The sequence below is a fragment of the Panthera uncia genome, chromosome F2 (genome assembly GCF_023721935.1).
Source record: "Panthera uncia isolate 11264 chromosome F2, Puncia_PCG_1.0, whole genome shotgun sequence".
NCBI lineage: Eukaryota > Metazoa > Chordata > Mammalia > Carnivora > Felidae > Panthera > Panthera uncia.
The window spans coordinates 2,791,709-2,804,736 of NC_064812.1; the positions used below are offsets into that span (position 1 = coordinate 2,791,709).

The 13,028-nt window shown below is 56.6% G+C and overlaps 1 pseudogene; it reads left to right on the forward strand.

Moving 5' to 3' along the window:
* The first annotated feature begins 2,209 nt into the window (after nt 1–2,209).
* On the forward strand, nt 2,210–2,860 carry LOC125924713 (60S ribosomal protein L17-like; annotated as a pseudogene).
* Nucleotides 2,861–13,028: the final 10,168 nt, after the last annotated feature.

The following is a 13,028-nucleotide window of genomic DNA, read 5'->3' on the forward strand; positions in this document are numbered from 1 at the left end:
CTCCCCCGCCACCGCCGTGTGCTCAGGGTGGTCTCATTTCCTTCCCTTTTCCTGCCCTGCTGCTCAGGCTTCAGCAACACTTTGCTGACACTTATTCCTTTCTGCAAGGTCACAAGCTGTGGCACAGGCACCCAGTTCCCACATCGCTGAAGCTGCCCAAGGAGGGGGACAGGGCAGGGAGGGTCCTCGACCGGGAGCAGGGCTGACCCTCAGCCCAGGGCTGGGTCTCCACTCTGCCCCTAGCAGTGGGCACCGCACCCCTCTGTAACGGGCTCTCGAGACGGCTCACTCTTCCCATGGGTGGCTGTGCCCAGGGGACCCTCGAGCCCTGGCCCAACCATGACCGCAGCTCTGCCCACAGCCCCTGTCCCCACAGCCTGCCCTTCTCCTGCAGGCCCAGCTGGCCCTGAGCAAAGCCAAAGCCCAAGGAAGGAGCTCGGGTCCTGCAGTGGCTGCTTCTCTTCCTTGTTGTTTGGGAGGAAGAGACGCATGTAAGGAGTAACTTAGGAGGCCTGGGGCCCATCTCTGTGTTCACCTCCTACTCTGCCCGTCCTGCTCCTCGTGGCCTGGCCCGTGCGCCTGCAGTGTCCACGGTGAGGCCTGAGCGCCGTGGACCACTGTGTGTGGGGGTTCGGCGGGACTCCAGGGAGCACAAGGGAAGCTGCCCGCTTCTGTGGGCACTGGGGACGGGCACCTGCCCAGGGGGACGCAGCAACCGCGGTCGGTTTGTGCAGTGCTCCGCTCTGCTGGCCGGAACAAAACGCATTTGCATGCACCACGCACACAATACAAATTGTACAATTCGGGTGAGTCCGCACAGAAGCCGAATACTCGCATTTAAGTTCCACGATAAAAAATGCACGACAAAATTCGACATGTTATCTTATTAGCATTATTAATTTTATCAGTACTCAGTCACCAAATCAATGATGTAAAATTTCAATTTTTAATTTTTTGCTACCGACAACGACATCAGCTAGCAAATTAAAAACACCAGGACAAGTCGGGGGGGTTGAAAGGGACGCGATGCCACCAGGCGCCTCTGGGAGCCCCCCACCCTGACTTCAGGCACCCCCGGGGCGGGGGCAGGTGACCCCGTTCCTGACATCACCCGTTCAGACCATGGCGTCTGTGCTTCTTCCTTCGCAGCTCGTTCATTCACTCAGCAGCAAGCAGGCCCTAGGACGGGGCTGGGAGGAGTCAAGGTGGAGGTCGGGGCCACGGAGGGCACTTCGGGAGGCCAGCAGCTGGGAAGGTGTATGGCGTGACAAGAGTTTCCGGGCGCTAGCGGGCGGCGCACACCCCTTCCCGTCCCCGTGCCTCAGTTTCCTCACGTGCAAACCAAGTGCGTCCCGCTGCTCTGACAATCCAGGCTCCAGGCGGCACCTTCCGCAAACCGGAAGCCCCGAGCCCTCCCTGCCCTTCCTACCGCGTGGTGTGTGCGCCCCCCAGCGGGAACCGGAACAAAGGGGGCCAGGCCTCCTCTCGGGAGAGCAAAACCGGCTCTGCCCCTTTGTCCCTTCCAGCTTCCCCGGGGCCTTAGCGATCGCAGCCTCCACGGGGGCCACACAGCACCGCTCACGGTACCAAACGCACTACCCTTTGGCCCCGCCACTCGACGTCTAGGAGTTTTCTCTCAACACGTCTACGCACGCGTGTTGGAGGCGGCGAGTTGATCTATGTACCAGGCTCTCCGTGGAATAAATACATGGTGTCAGATAAATACAACGGAAATAACAAATGTGCCGTCACAGGAAGTGGGCACGGTTGCCGGGCGCCTGGGGGGCTCAGTCAGTTAAGCGTCAGACTCTTGGTTTTGGCTCAGGTCATGATCTGGAAGTCTGTGAGTTCGAGTCCCACAACAGGCTCTGTGGTGCGTGTGTGGAGCCTGCTTGGGATTCTCTCTCTCTCCCTCTCTCTCTCTGCTCCTTCCCCACACACGCTGTCTGTCTCTCTCAAACAAATAAATAAACTTACACAAAAAGAGAAAAGATGTGGGGCACCTGGGTGGCTCAGGTAAGAGGTTAAGTCAGCTCAGGTCATGATCTCACGGTCTGTGGGTTCGAGCCCCGCGTCGGGCTCTGTGCTGACAGCTCGGAGCCTGGAGCCTGCTTCGGATCCCGTCCTCCTCGCTCTCTGCCCCTCCCCCGCTCACGCTCGCTCGCTCTTGCTCCCTCTCTCTCTCTCAAAAATAAATAAAAGGGAGTGCGCATGAATTCTCCCAGGAGCCACCGCTCTTCCTCTTCCCATAAGTGGCCTGAGGCGATCTCTGAAAATGGTTCGCTATTCACTTGACCCGGAAAATCCGACAAAATCACGCAAGTCATCAGGGTCAAATCTTCGTGTTCACTTTAAGAACACGCGGGAAACTGCCCAGGCCATCAAGGGTATGCATATCCGAAAAGCCACCAAGTATCTGAACGATGTCACTTTGCAGAAGCAACGTGTGCCATTCCAACACTGCAATGGTGGCGTTGGTAGGTGGGCCCAGGCCAAACAGTGGGGCTGGACATGGGGTCGGTGGGCCAAAAAGAATGCCAAATTTTTCCTGCACGTGCTTAAAAATGCAGAGAGCAATGCTGCACTTAAGGGTTTAGATGTAGATTCTCTGGTCACTGAGCACATCCAGGTGAACAGAGCCCCCAAAACGCGGCGTAGAACTTACAGGGCTCACGGTCGGATTAGCCCATGCAGAGCTCTCCCTGCCACTTTGAGACGATCCCCACGGAAAAAGAACAGGTTGTTCCTAAACCAGAAGAGGAAGTTGCACAGAAGAAAAAGATATCCCAGAAGAAACTGGAGAAGCAAAAACTTCCGTCCCGGGAGTAAATTCTGCATAACATACGTGCAAATAAAAATAAAAACGGAGAAATAAATAAAAAATAAATAAAACATTTACAAACAAAAAAAGTGAGCACGTTCTTCATGAACCCACACGGAGCGAAGGCGCTGAGCTGCCACCTTGTTTGGGTCCCCAGCTGTGCTCCCTAGATGAGGGTGCCAGCAAGAGGGGTGGGTGCTGACCCTGCAGGGCCTCTGGAGGATCAGTTGCATTCCAGCCGTGCCAGGAGAGGGAAGGGAGGCCAGAGCATTCGTTCTCCTGGGACCGCTCTGGGGAGAGGAGGCTCCCCAGCCACTTCTGAGTCTCTGCGTGTGTAGACGAAACGGACTCTGGTAGCCCAAGGTCAGTCCTTCAAATAAGGACTGCCCACCCTTGGGAGGGAAAGCCCCCCCAAGCCAAACTGAAAGAGGGGTGCCTGCGCACACTCACGAAGTCTGAGGAGCTGTGGGCACAGGAGGGCACCGCGCCGATGCCACCTGCTGTGATCATTAAGGAAAAAAGCAAGGGCAGAGCAGTGTGCACCCACCCTCAATGTGGGCACAGGTCGCAATGGCTGTGCTGAGCGACTGTCACACTGAGCGACAGTGGCAGCTGCCTCTGCGGAGGCTCGCAGAAGCGGGGGGGATACGGCAGATGACTTACTTTTCCTTGTCACCCTTCTGTACTTTTAAAAGAAAATTTTGCACCACGTACAATTTCTACCTGCTCAAAAAATAAAATGATATTAGAAACCAAACTCGCCATGTTGATGACTCAGAACACTTAACATTGTTAAGACAGCAGCACTCTCCAGGTTTGTGTATAAACACTACACAAGCTCTATCAAAATCTTAGACCACATTAGACCTTCGCTTCCTGGAAACTGCTTTGTCTACGCGTGCGGGGAGCCAGAAGTAGCTAGGGACTCGCATCTCCCTAGAGTTACCTTCTGTGTAGAAATGGACAGGCTGACCCCAAAAGTCACATGGAAATTGAAGGGACCCAGAAAAAACTGAAACAATCTTGAAAAAAAAAAAAACCAACAAAGTTGGAAAACTCACACTCTTCGTTTCAAAAGTTACATGAATTATGGTCATCGGAGGCTGTGTGGCACTAGAATCAGTGGGTGAATCGGTTGATGGAACAGAATTGAAGGTCCAGAAATAAGCCCTCACATTTATGGTCAACTGATGTTTGGTAAGGCTGGAAAGAATAATTGTTTTCAGCAAACGGTACTGGGACAACTGGATGTCCAGATGCAAATGAACAAAATTGGACCCCTACCTCACACCATCCACAAGAAATAGCTCAAAATGAATCGAATATCTAAATGTAAGGGCAAAACTCCGAAATTCCTAGAAGAAAACACAGGGGCTAATCTTCATGATTTTGGATTAGGCAATGGCTTCTTAAACATGACCCCAAAAGCCCAGACAACAGAAGAAAATAACAGGCAAACTGGATTTCATTAAAAGTAAAAACTTTTGGGGACACCCGGGTGGCTCAGTTGGTCAAGTGCCTGACTTTGGCTCAGGTCATGATTTCACAGCTCGTGGGTTTGAGCCCCGCATTGGGCTCTATGCTGACAGCTTGGAGCCTGGAGCCTATTTCAGAGTCTGTGTCTCCCCCTCTCTCTGCCCCTCCCCTGCTGTCTCTCTCTCTCTCTCTCTCAAAAATAAACAGTAAAAAAAAAGGTAAAAAAAAAAAGTAAAAACTTTTGTTCTTCAAAGGACACCATCAAGAAAGTGAAAAGACAATCCTGATAAAGGACTTATATCAAGAACATATGAAGAACCCTTAAACTCAAAAATAAAAAGACAAACAATCCAATTTAACAACAGGCAAAGGTTCTTCAAAGAAACTGTACAAATGGCGACTAGCACATGAAAAGATGCTGAACATCATTAGCCATCAGAGAAGGGCAAGTCAAAACCAAAATGAGACACAACTTGTATCAGTCAGCTCAGCTGCCTAACAAATACCCAGACCGAGGTGGGGGAGCCTAAACAGAAACTTATTTCGCACAGACCTGGAAGCTGGAAGTTCAAGATCAAGACGCTAATAGGGCTGGTTTCTGGTGAACCTTCTCGTCCTGGCGTGGAGACAGCCACTTTCTCACTGTGTCCTCACGTGGCCCTCCCCGTGTGTGTGCACCCACATGTGCCCGCACACATGCACACGCACACAGGTCTGCTCTCTCTCCTCTTATAGGGACGTTGCTCCTATGGGGTTAGGGCCCACACTTGTGACCTCGTTTAAACTTAATTACCTCCCTATCTCCAAACACAATTGCACCGGGAGATAGGGCTTCGACATATGAACTTGGGGGGACACAGTTCAGTCCATAACCCCACTCACTCTGGCTTATTCAAAAAGACAGATGATACCAAGTGTTGTAGAACATGTGGAGGGGTGGCTCCATCACTTAAGTGTCCAACTCTTAATTTTGGCTCAAGTCATGATCTCAAGGTCCTGAGATAGAACCCCCGCGTCAGGCTCCATGCTGAGTGCAAAAGCGGCTTAACATCCTCTCTGTCTCTCTCTCTCTCTCTCTCTCTCTCTCTCTGCCTCTGCCCCTCCCCCCACTCACGCTCTTGCACGCTGTCTCTCAAAAATCAAAATAAAAATTTTTAATGTGGAGGGTTCAGAACCTACGTGCTGCCGGTGTGAGTGCCTCGCTTTGCAGTTGTATGCCTCAGGAAAAGTCAGCATGAGATGAATTTTTGAGGGGCGCCTGGGTGGCTTCGGTTAAGTGTCCGACTTCAGCTCGGGCCACGATCTCTCGGTTCTTGAGTTCAAGTCCCATGTTGGACTTCCTGCTGACAGGTCAGAGCCCGGAGCCTGCTTCGGATTCTGTCTCCGTCTCTCTCTCTCTCTGCCCTTCCCCTGCTCATGCTCTGTCTCTTCCACTTTCTCGAAAATAAATAAACATTAAAAAAATTTTTTTAAAGAGATGAATTTTTGAAAACCAAGGATTCTTTTTTTTTTACCATTATTGTGATAAAACACACATGACATGAAATTGACTATTTTAGCCATTTTTAAGCACATGGGTTCAACAACGTGACGTAAATTCAAACTGATGTGCAACCGTCAGCACCGTGCACCCCCAGAACTTTTCCATCTCCCCAAACCAGCACTCAGTCCCACGGATACAAATTCCGCCCCGCACTCCCCCCACCCCCACCCCCACCCCCTCCCACACGGGCTCAGCTGCTTGGCGGTCGCCTGTGGAGACCTGGTTCTAACCTCAGCTCAGCACCCGCGCACCCTGAGCCAATGGCATTGCCTTCATGAGCGTTTCCCGTCTGTGACCCGGAGCTGATGACAGCACCCACCGGGGGAGGGGCCGTCCCAAGGGTCAAATCAGATGATGCAAGGGTTGCTAAGCAAGAAGCCCGCGCCTGCGTTGGACCCCAACCCTGGGGCTGCTATGATCCCGCAAGGTCTCTCCAGCCTCCCGGCTGCCCCCCTTCGCCCCTGACTCTGACCCCAGGGCGCCCACGCCCCTCTGCATCACCCCACTTACATCGCCAGCATCTTCACTCAACGGCTCTCTCTCCTTGGGCTCCCCCCAGACGGAGCCCCCCTCCCCGCTTCCCAAATGTGAACGAGTCAACTTTACTTGATGTTGTGGGTTGAATCGTGTCCCCCCAAAAGATATGTTCAAGCCCTAATCCCTGGTACCCGTGAATGCAAACTTGTCTGGATATAGGATCTTTGCAGATGGAAGCGAGTTCAGATGACGTCAGACTGGAATGTGGTGGGTCCTAATCCAATGACGGCTGTCCTTACAAGAGGGAGGTTTGGACCCAGACACACAGGAGGAGAATATGTGACCATGGGGGCGAGTTTGGAGGGACGTCCACGAGCCAAGGGGCACCAGCGAGTGCTGGAAACCACCGGAGGCCGGGAAGAGGCGAGAAGGACCCCCTCCCAGAGTCTTCTGAGCCTTCAGACCTCTGGCCTCCAGAAGGGTGGGACGACACATTCCCTTTGTTCCAAGCCGCTACTTTGTGGCACTTTGTTACACGGCCTGAGGTGACTAATACACTCACCCTGTCCCTCCATAGCATCACTTCCCTTTAACATCTCCCCTGGCCCAATGCTCTCCCACCCTTCCAGGTTAGCCTCAAAAGCCTCCTTTTCCTCCAGGAAGCCTTCCCTGAGCATCATTTCCTCCCCGCCCTTTCCTCCCCCGTTGCTTCTGCAAGTATGGGCCCCCATCCCCCAAATCTCATAGCGCTTCGTACCCGTCTGAACACGTACCGCGTTCTGCCCTAAAGTAAATGTGGAAAAGGAAGATGCTTTCTGGAAGAGGTGACCCTGAACAGGGTTTGGAGGATGAGTAACTACGATGTGACAACTTCGTACCAGTCACTGAGTGCATTACTGAGCCATGTGTTCATCCAACAAGCGCTTATGAAGGGACTCTTGCACTCACTCGTTCCCCAGAATGTGGCCCCAGAGCCAGGACAGCACCTTTTTCTTCTCTGGCTGGGCCCCTCTACTCCCAGGACCTCCTAGCAGCCCTGGGCCAGGCTCAGTTTGAGTTTATGCCCAGGCAAGGTTTGTGACTCGAGGGCATTTTCCACGTGTGGATGGAGCCTTGGGGACGGGAGCGTTTGGCAGAAAGGAGGACAGAAGGCTGCAGAGCCTCCCGGGTTAGTGAAAATAGGACCGCTCTGGGTTAGAAGCACACGGGCTAGGGAGACGGTCCTGGTCCCAAATCCCGGCCCTGCTACTTTCCAGCGGGGTGACCCGGAAACGCTGAGGCTCTGGGTCTTTACCCGTTAAGTCGGGGTACGAGTGCCTGCGGGGTTCAGGGGGGCACCTGCTGGGCTGCGAGCAGCGACTCTGCCTCCTGCAGTAACCAGAACAGGCCAGCAGGGGTCTCCAGAGCGACTCGAAAAGCGGGGCTCTGGCGACCACGCTGGGTGTGCGGAGGCCGGAGGGCCGGCGGGCTGAGGTTCTGTTCACCTTGCGCCCTGCCTAAGGTCCCCCAGCAGATGGGTCCCCCAGCAGAGCTGCGGGGCACAGCGGACAAGCTGGGCTGGGACACTGGGTACTGAGAGGGCCTCAGATTGGGTCCCGGGGACGGAGCTAGGTGAGGCCGGTTTCTACCTCCGGGGGCGTCTCACCGGACCACGAGCGATGCCAGCCCAGGCCATGGGGGGGCGCCACAGGGCTCTAATGGTGGTAAGACCTCGTGCTCGGTGGAGCTGCTTGTGCCCAGACACATTTAACTCCTGTGATCCTTCCTGCAACCCGTGCTACACAGGAGGAAGGCCAGACACGGAGGGGCTCAGGAGCCTGCCTGAGGTCACACAGCAGGCAAGTGGCAGAGCTGGGACGAGAACCCAGCTGGTGTGGTAACACTCACACTCTGACCGCCCTATGCCCGGTGGAAGCTGCCCCGTTTCCCTGATTAGGTGGGGATGATGGACAAGGACAAATTAACAGAGGAAAAAAAGAGGAAAGGTGTTCCCGCAGAGGGAACTGCATGAACGGAGGCCCAGAGGCAGGAGAGAACAGGCAGAGGGGCAAGTCGTTCAGAGGGGCGTCACAAGAGCAGGGCACAGAAGGACTGCTGTGGAGCCGAGTGCAGGGCATTGGCGAGGTCAGGTGGAGCCTCCCCTGTGGCCGTGGGGTGACGCAGGGCTGGGGGGCCGGTGGGAAAGGCAGTGAAGAGGCCAGCGTCGTCTCCAGGAGGAAGCTGTGGCATGTTTGGGCGTCTCCGTCAGGCCTCTCCTGGTGACCGGAGACAGAAATCATCGGCAAAGGGTGATTTAGCAAGAGGCTCTAGGAGCCCCTCCTCCACGGGCAGCCAGGAGTCGGCCCCTGAAACTGAAGTCAGGGCACGGAAGGCCATCAGGACCCTGTCTGTCTGTCCTGCCTGCTTCTCTCTGCCCCCTGGCTTCCTCCCTCCCTCTCTCCTGCACCTGTTCTCCACGTGGCAGTGAACGTGGCCCCTTCAACTCCCAGTGCAGGCATGAAGTCCTACAGAAGGAAACCACTGGCCCAACACGGGGCAGATGCCCGCCTCAGACAGTTCTGCTGTGGCCGGCGACAGGGTTGTGTGCAAGTGTGGCCAGTCCCTGGGAGCCACGTGGATGAAGTTGGGAGAACTGGAAGGGTGGGAGCACGCCACACCCCTGGGGACAGCAGACCCCCGTCCTGGCCGGTGCTTGGAGATACCTGCTCTCAGAGTCTAAGTCCTTTAGCTTGGGAAAATGTTGTGAGATGGCCCCGCCAGCCGGACGGGTCAGTCCTGGGCACGACTCCACCAGCGTGAGCACGCCTGTCTCCCGGCGTCTCTGTGCCGGAGGGCTGGAAGGCATCAGGAAGATCCAGGTTCAAATCCTGGTGCAGTCACCACAGTAGGTGAACAATGGGCACAAATTCTCTGACATCCTTTCTTTGAGAGGCAGGCCCACAACTGCTTGACCAGCAGGATACGGTGCATCGGACGTGGTTCTTATTTCTGGCTCCTCTAGAGGGAGGCGGGTTCTTGTCTCTTGGAGCACTGGCACTTGTCTCTAGGAACCGGGCTCTCAAACTGCAGGGGAGCCCCCGCGACAGACCCTGGGCAGAGCTGGCCCCAGCTTGGTGGCCGGGAGTGCGCCGTCCAAGAGGCAGACCCCCATCCAGCGGCCCTGGCTGACACCACGGAGCACGGGCCAGCCTTCCTCGCCGAGTCCTGCCCAAATGCAGACCGGGGAACCAGATAACACGGTTGCGAAACCCCGCTGAGTTTCGGGGTGGCTTCTTACCCGGCAACAGATCACTCGAAGTAACCCATCACCTGTGTGGCCTCTGAAACCTGTTTTCCCGTCTGAAGAAGGGAGACAGAGTGTTCGTCGCAGGGTTGGGGGGTTGGGTGAAAACTGAGCATCCAGAACACGGGGTCCGTGCTGCCCTGCTCGCTGCGGTGGCCCAACTCCCAACACGGCGCCGAGGGAGTGACTCCCATCTCACAGGCACGAGTGCTGAGGGCACTTGCCCAAGGTCACGTGCCAGGAGCCGAAGAAGGAGGACTCAACCCAGGTGGGGGGAACGGCGCAGCCCCAGAACTTTCCAGAGACAGCGTTGCCTCTGCAAAGCACACGATCCCAGACGGCCTTCTGGTCCTGCTGAGTTTTCTTCTTTTTCCGGAAGCCTCCTTCTTCCTTTTCGAGGAATCCCATTTTCCCAAGAACGACTCAAGCAATGCTCCCGCCCTCAAGTTGAAGGGAGAATGGGCAGATCCTCTGGGCCCAATTCTCTCTCTTTTTTAATGTTTGTTTATTTATTTTGAGAGAGAGAGAGAGAGAGAGTGGGAGCGAGGAAGGGGCAGAGAGGGGGAGAGAAGCCCACACAGGCTCTACCCTTGGGAGTACAGAGCCTGAAGCGGGGCTCAAACCCATGACCTGAGCCAAGACCAAGATTGGGACGCTCAACCGACCGAGCCGCCCAGGCACCCCAACAGGCGGACCCAGCTGAATTCCAGGCCTCATCGGCACTATTACTAACCCCTTGTACTGATGGAGAAACTGAGGCAATTTGACCAGGGAGCCAGAGGCAGACCCGAGATCTGAACCCGGGTGATGGGGCTTCCCAAGAGAGCTTTCAACTCAGGCTGCGTGGGCCTCAATGGGGATGAGACAGCATCTAGGACCCGGGCCCTCCCCTGGGTCCCACCCCAGGCCCCGCCTCCCGCCCTCCTGCCCTCACCCTCCTGCCCTTGGGGGCTGGCAGCTACAAGACAAGCCATCCCCTTCCTCCCCTTTCCTGCCAATTTGCAGGCCAATTGCCCCCCACATAAGGGTGTCCCCTGCCGGTCCCCTGCCCCCAGCCTCACCCCCAGCTCAGCTCAGCCCTGCATGCCCGCAGCTGCAGGTATTTCTGTGCTCTGTGGCTGCACTTGACTGTGAACTCCCTCCGGGCAGGGACAGCCCCCGTTTATTTCAGTGACCCCAGCACACAGAGCTCAGACAGGAGACTTGCAAAGATCCCTTTGCATCGATCCCTTTGGGTCCCCCCACTTCTGATCCCCTCCCATGCCCATCCTCACGCTGGGGGTCCTGGGCCACCGGCTGCCCACTGTCACAACGTGCCCACCTGCGTCTGTCCACTCTGTCCCTGATGGTCGCGCTGCTGCCCGCAGAGCCCCCCCAGGAGCTGATGTCCGCTCTCCCAGGGGTTCGAATGCCCACCAGGCACCTGCACCCCTGTGTCTAACGCACCTCCCACCTGCCTGTCCCTCCCAGACCGGCTTGAGGACCCCAGCTGCAGGCAGAACTTGGGAGGCTGGTGACAAGGTGGGGCTCAGGGTTCGACAAGGTGCCTAAGGCTGTAGGGGAGCCCTGGGGGTGCCGTGCAGGAGCAGGGGCCTCCAGGGGACGAGGGAAGAGGTGTAGAGGGGGGTGTCGGGAGCCGGGTCAGTCAGGACCTGGCTGAAGGTCTACTTCTCATCCAGTTAATGCAGAAAGTCAGTTGGGCAGTTTGCAGACCCTGAATCGATGTTCTTTGCAAGGTCAAAAAAAAGAAAAGTCTGCAAGGAAGGCAGGCGCGCAGAAGCAAAGAATAAATAATGATGCTTCGTATTCTGAGCCATAGACGGGGAGAGAAGGCCCCCCAATACAGCCTGACCCCACCAAGGTCACCAGCCAGGAGGGTTGGGATGCCAGATCCAGATGCCAGATGCCGGAGTGAGGAGATCCCCTTGCTGGGCCCAGGCCGCGGTGGCCCGCTGTGACCTGTTAGTCGTTAGGACAGGGACACAGTGCATTGTAACGGGACCGTGCTCTTTCCGTGGCTATGGCAGGGTCATACACACGGCTGGCAGGGGGCCAGGCAGGCGGCGGGAGGGCAGGGGGCACATTGGTGCCACGGCAGGGCCCCGTCTGTGCTGAGAGCAAGCAGCCACAGGGTGACAGGTCACTTACCCAAAGGTCACTGGGCAGGGACACACGGACCACGGGCAGGGGCAGGTTCCATTTCCAGCTCTGCCCCTTTTCTGCTGTGCGCCCTCGAGGAAGTCACTCACCCTCTCTGTGCTGAGTGGCCTCGCCCTTAAAATGGGCCATGACTGCTCCTCACAGGAGTGTGGGGTGATTGTGTGCTCCCTGGTCACCCACCGCCTCACCGTCCTCCCTCTGAGCCCTGCAGGGACTCCTCCAGTGTCTTCTGGACGGGGCCACTGCTCTCTGCGTCTCCTCCCTAAACGGCACCATCGCTGTCCCAGCAGGATGCTCTCCTCACAGCACACGGAGTCCGAGCTGACGTTCCCGCCCCTCGTCGGACACTGAAGCGGTGAGCTGAGACTCCGTGCGCCGAAGGCCTTTCTGGGGGGCCGAGTGCCCACCTGGCCTCTGCACCCCTGGGCCTAACGGCCTCCCCTGGGGGCTGCGGTGAGGAGCACGCCAGGTGGGTGGCCAGGGGCGGCTGTTCACGGTGACGGGCCGGGCGGACACAGCCCAGGGAATACTCAATAGTCGCAGCTGGAGTGAAGGAGCCTGTCCTTCCTGGGGGAAGGGAGACAAGAGAGAAGGCCAGAGGTGGCCCAAGGCGGGGGATGGGGGGGGGGGGGGGGAGGGATGGGGGGAGTGTCCCTTCCCCGGGGCTGTTGCAACACATTAGTGCACACTTAGGGCCTAAACGCCCGTGGCTGTTCTCTCGCGGTTCCGGAGGCCACGAGTCCGAACTCAGATCCGCTGACCAAAATCAAGGTGTTCCCCGGGCATGCGCATCAGCGACTCTGAACAGAGTCCCTTCCCTGCCTTTCCAGCTTCTGGAGCTGCCTCCGGGGGCCTCGGGGCCCAGCCTCCAAGTTCAACGCCAGCAGGTAGCACCGCGCCTCCGGTCAGCATCGCCTCTGTCCGCGTCAACGCTCTCGTGAGGGACACTTGCGATTGCATTCAGGGCCCATCCAGACAATCCAGGGCAGTGCTCCGACTTCAAGATCCTTAATTTAATCACATCGGCAAAGTCTCTTTTGCAAAGAAGGTAGCGTTCACAGGGTTCAGGGATTGGGACCTGGCTGTTCTCGGAGACCTTTATCCAGCCAACCACAGTGTGTTAATGGCTGTGGGGCCACCACGCCCTGTCCGTGGCTGTCGTTTATGATGGGCTTTGCCCACGGAGCCGGCATGAAGCCTCAGAAGCCTTCTTAACCCAGCCCTCAGGCCACCATTACCAAGAGGCTAGGGTTGGTTCACAAGGTGTA